Source organism: Haemaphysalis longicornis, unplaced genomic scaffold (genome assembly GCF_048455015.1).
Source record: "Haemaphysalis longicornis isolate Haplotype H1 unplaced genomic scaffold, Haemaphysalis longicornis Haplotype H1 scaffold_67, whole genome shotgun sequence".
Taxonomy (NCBI): domain Eukaryota; kingdom Metazoa; phylum Arthropoda; class Arachnida; order Ixodida; family Ixodidae; genus Haemaphysalis; species Haemaphysalis longicornis.
The window spans coordinates 544,197-549,317 of NW_027526419.1; the positions used below are offsets into that span (position 1 = coordinate 544,197).

The following is a 5,121-nucleotide window of genomic DNA, read 5'->3' on the forward strand; positions in this document are numbered from 1 at the left end:
AGTTTTACTTACTTTGGTACACCAACCACGGTGTACCCAAACGCCTCAACACAACGGCACATTCACTCAAGCAACTCAAGCGCAGAGACGCAGAGATATGCAGGCAGCCGGTTCCATATGTGCGCCGAATATACTCATTACGAATTTATTGGTAAGGTAGATAGGTGGCGAAAGCGAAAAAGTTAACGGTAAGGAGAAGCAACAGCACTGATATGGAGGGAAATCGCGAAGTAGTAAAAAAAAAGGAAACGCCTCGGCATGGAAGCGCCACGTTTAAAAAAAAAAAAAAAAGAAACCTGCCAAGACTTTATGTAGGCCCAAATTGACAGCCCCGATCGTCTAGCAGAGTGGCGCAGTGGAAGCGTGCTGGGCCCATAACCCAGAGGTCCGTGGATCGAAATCACGCTCTGCTACATTTTTTTTTTCTTTTTGTTATTGCAAATTTGCCACGTCATCTAAATTCTGTGTTTCTTCGTAGTGTTGTCAATGTTGGTTGAACCAGGGTTCAGATCAATCATCGGCTTACTTTTACTATCAATATTGAAAACGGGTCGATGTTTCCTTGATTACTCGGCCACCCCTCTGGGCACAGTAATCTTTCTTGTATTTTCAAACCAAGTAGTTTGTCAATTCGGCAGTATTAGGCAATCCTCTCATACGTTTACTCTAAAAAAAATCGAATATGTTCTACCCTAGGTTTGTGTACCCAGCGCGCGTTTTCTAACCCAACCTAATTTTATTGGTTTAATTGCCCTCGGAAAATGTTTGAACGGCACCGATTTTGATTCGAATAGATGTAACAAAGAGTATAATGATAGGGTTGTTCGTTTTGGGGTAAAACCCGATTTTGCCGATTTTTACACCTTGAACGTGTGTCAGGAGAATCGGGTTAACCACGATTCCTCCCCGAATGGACCTTTTTAAAGTAGCGATCTGCACAATCGTGCGCTGTATATATATATATATATATATATATATATATATATATATATATATATATATATATATATATATATATATATATATATATATATATATATATATATATATATATATATATATATATATATTTATATATATATTATAATAGAAGGTGGAATGTAGAGAACTTTCTACCGGCTGAGACACGCGTTCAACGATCGGACTGGTCTCGAATGGAGACCAACATCCTGCGCATGCAGATGATAATGTATGCAAACAAGGATGTGGAAAAAATTAATGACTAGCTTCTCGTGAATAAAATGTTTCCTTTCTTAGAAGTTATCAATGCTCTTTATTTGGCGTTTGTTTGTAGTGAATCATATTAAATTTGCTGACTCATTTACAAACAAACGCCAAATTTCGAAGTTATTTGCTGTAAAACCCTGATGTCCACCCGAAAACTAGCTTGAAATAAACACTAATGTTATTACGTAGTACATCTGTATATTTAACCTGAAAAAAAAACGAATTCATACCCGATTTCTCCCCTGTTATAAAAAATATGAAACCCGAAAACAAACAATCCTATGTATGCGTACTATGGCACATAGGTTGTTGCAATAACAGAGTGTCTTTAAACAATTTTAATTCACAATTCCTGCATGCAATATGTCAGAAAATCTTCACGATCACAATTTGTGGTCTACGTTTTTATTAAGAATAACACAATTCCATAGCTGGGGTTTATTATCAATGGATTAAATTAAACATATAGTTTACCCGTACCGGAGAAAAACCAGCAGGTAAAATTTTGTCCCAGTGTAAAAACAAATGAGGGAAAGGCCTAGGCTGCACCCATGGACAACGGCATGTTTTTCGTTCAAAGTAAAGAAACACTAAGGACACACGGTTAATTCTTTTATAGGAGAACAAATCAAACACAAAATACGACATTCGTGGAATGCTTCCGGGCACTACGCCAGTCAATCATGCAGTCATTTTTCGAAAACAGTTTATTTTTAAATGCGCCGTCGCACCACCCAATGTGTCAGACGCCTCTAAAAAAGATTTCTTTTAAATCTTTTAAATGAAACTTTTAGTGGAGTGCGTGACACGTACAACTTGGGTCGTGTCACACATTTCCCAGATGATACATCCGACACACATTGGAGGCACGGCATAGATTATCCCACAACAATACGAATACTACAAAAAAAAAGCTGGCCCATTCAGCTGGAAACACATCTGTCGGACGGATTCAGCAACGAAAAACGGAAAAAATACCCAAAACAATAGCACATGCGTAACTAGGTCGCTAACACCGCTCGTACACTTCCCACTGCCAATGGACCGCACCAAGCGGCGACTTCCCCGTAGCTTCCACCTCAGAAATCTGCGGACGGGAGCCATTTTCTACCCCCGGCGTCTTCCAAATGCGCGCCAAAGCAACGCATATGGCGGCAAGGCAGAAGGGGCCAGAAGAAAGGGGAAAGGCGCGGCAGGGGGGTGGGTGGTTCACCGGGCGCCGTTTTGGTCTTTGTTCTCGTGCCTGAAAGGGCCTCCACGCTGACACAGTACGCGGGGAAAGAGAGACGTAGAGGGAGGAGAGAAAAACCTGGACCGGAGATGTGCCTCTCACGAGCGCGGTGAAAACGCGGAACGTAAAAGCCGAAGCAAATGGCAGAGGGTGAGAGGTCCGCGAGTGAGTGCTGCCGAAAGGCGAGAGTACAAACACTTTGGTAAAAGCACACAGAGATAAAAAAAAGAGAGGCAGAGGCGAGACGAGCGAACACTGCTTTGCTTTTTGGCGCGTTTTAGCGAGCACAAGCGAGTACTGCGAACGGAAAGGCTGAAGGGCCGAAGCACTCAGAGTTTGTAAGAGCACTCGCCAGATGGCGAGAGTTGTTCGCGGGCAGCGCGAAAGAGCCCGCTCGGTGAAAGCAGAACTACCAGTACTACGACCCCATAACCGGCGTTGACGGCGGCTGGGCTTCCTTTGGCAGTTGTTATGTCCCCCCACCACCGATGTCCCCTCTTGCCCTTTGCTGAGTTGCGGAGCCCACAACTGCTCCAAATCGCGTCTACCCAGTTTGGAAGGCGGAGATGACGTGTTGCTTCGTGCCGCCATGATGCCGCGCTTTCGCTGCCGTCGTCTGCAAATACCGAAATGGGGGCACAGGGACGTTTTAGCGGCGTTGCTATATTTGAACAAAGCAACGCGCCTGTGCGTTGCGTCAACATGCCGTGAAATTATGCGCGTAATAATTGTGCGTTTCTATTTTGGCGGTTCAAAATAAGTGTTCCAGCACCTACAGTACGCGGTTTCTAAAAGTATTAAAAAACTTCGGTCACTGTTTGCGCGTAATTGACAGGGCGTATTGAAATATAAAATTGGACAACAGAATGCTGTGTTCTTTTCATACTGCCGCAACGCGCACAAAAAGGCGGTGCCTTGCCATCCCGTACCAAACCGGCATGTACAGCTAGCAGTGCGGTTTTTGCAACACGCTTTTGCAACATCCCACAAAACTGCGTGCGACCAGAAACGCGTCAGCTCCAGAAGACGTGATAGTAATGCTCAAGAGAGCAAAATATCAGCACGACCGCGTAAAAAAAAAATAGTGACATTTCATTCCTCTTTTTTTAAAAAGCATGCGTCCCTCTCCAGTAGTTTCATATATTATTTCCAGGCATTTCCGGGTCTCCCCTTTCCCTCTCCATTTACCGATATGCCTATCTGCGCATGTGCACGGCCCAAGCTGCCATTTTTACTCTCATCTGGCGGAGTAGTTCCTAGAAAGAGTTGTTCTTATCCCCTCTACGATCAATTTAGTTACGCTGACCGATCAGAGCTTTCCTCAAGCCCACACAATAACGTTTTTATTGTTATTATCATCATCTATATGATCACTATTCTGTATCCTCATAACTGGTGGCATAGAAACGAAGGATATGCAACGAAGGAGTTTGGGGAGTGGTGATAGCTCAAGCATCTATAGCTGAAAGTTTCCTCTTCAGAGATGATATGTTGAGTGAAAGCTCTTTGTCGACAATGACACCAGGAAACGTGTATATTCTTCAGGAGAGTTGTTTTACTGTAGATTGCAATAGTCGATACGTAATGAGAAGCGTGTGAAGGCACAGGGCCAGGTGCGGTAACCTCAGAAGATATGCGTTTGCTTGTTGTTACCCATGTAATACTAATATAAACATATTAAGGCTGTAACGAGATCAATCGTGCCGCCAATCATTTATTTCAGTCAAGAAAATGACCGCAACTTCAGAACCACCCTGCTACAAATTTTCATATGCATGCACCCTACGTCTCATCTGACCTCGAAAGGCGTATGCATGACTCCTTAGTGGCGTCATAGTGTATAGCAGATCCGACTCTTTCTTCAGGGTAAGCATACTCCTCGTCCATCGAACACGCGTCACCAGCCAATTGGATACTTTGCCGGGGTGGTGGATCCGTCGTCGAACTCATGTCGACAAACCTCTCTGCGTTTTCATCTTTAATAAACAGACTGTCTGTCTTTCTCCGCACACCAAACGTATTCGTGGCACCCGTGAGTAAAAGGGGCAAGAGGAGGCAAACTTTTTATTGAGCCTAAAAAATCGGAAAATGTGGAAGGCGTTCAGTTCAGGAAGCCGCGCGCTTCCACAGCCTGCGTGCACTGGTTGATCAGGCATCGCTGGTCCTTCCGGTGCAGAGCGGTTAGTGCGCATTCTCACACCCTCACCAGCTTCCTCCCAACAGCAGATGCGCCAAGCAAAAGTTTCAACTCCTGATTAAACCAGGACAGCGTAGATAACTCCATGGCATCCTACAAATGCGCCTTTCCGAAGTGGTCACTCCCTCCGGGTAGGTCTGTGGAGCCAACGGCTACGTCGCCAACTTTAACGGCTACCAACGGTGCGCATTCACACCGCTCACGGGATGGGATTGGGATCTGGATGCAGTGGGCTGAACCATACAATGTGCGCCGTTGTAGCGTGGAGATTAATCAGTAGCAGGAGAAGGTGGTCAGAGAGATGTACGGGAATATGGTGGAATTGAAATGGGTGTAAATCTTATCTGCGCCATTTTCGGGCCCCTGAAGGACTTAGAAAGGGGTCGGACAGGGGGTAATGGAAGTGGCTGTGGCGATAGTGTCAAAGAAGGTCACTGTGGCTGAGGGGGCGATCACCTATCCTATA

General features: G+C 44.8%; 1 non-coding gene across 1 annotated transcript; it reads left to right on the plus strand.

Moving 5' to 3' along the window:
• Positions 1-341: 341 nt before the first annotated feature.
• On the plus strand, positions 342-413 carry Trnam-cau (transfer RNA methionine (anticodon CAU)). Its single transcript has one exon. It is a non-coding gene; the product is annotated as a tRNA-Met (tRNA).
• Positions 414-5,121: the final 4,708 nt, after the last annotated feature.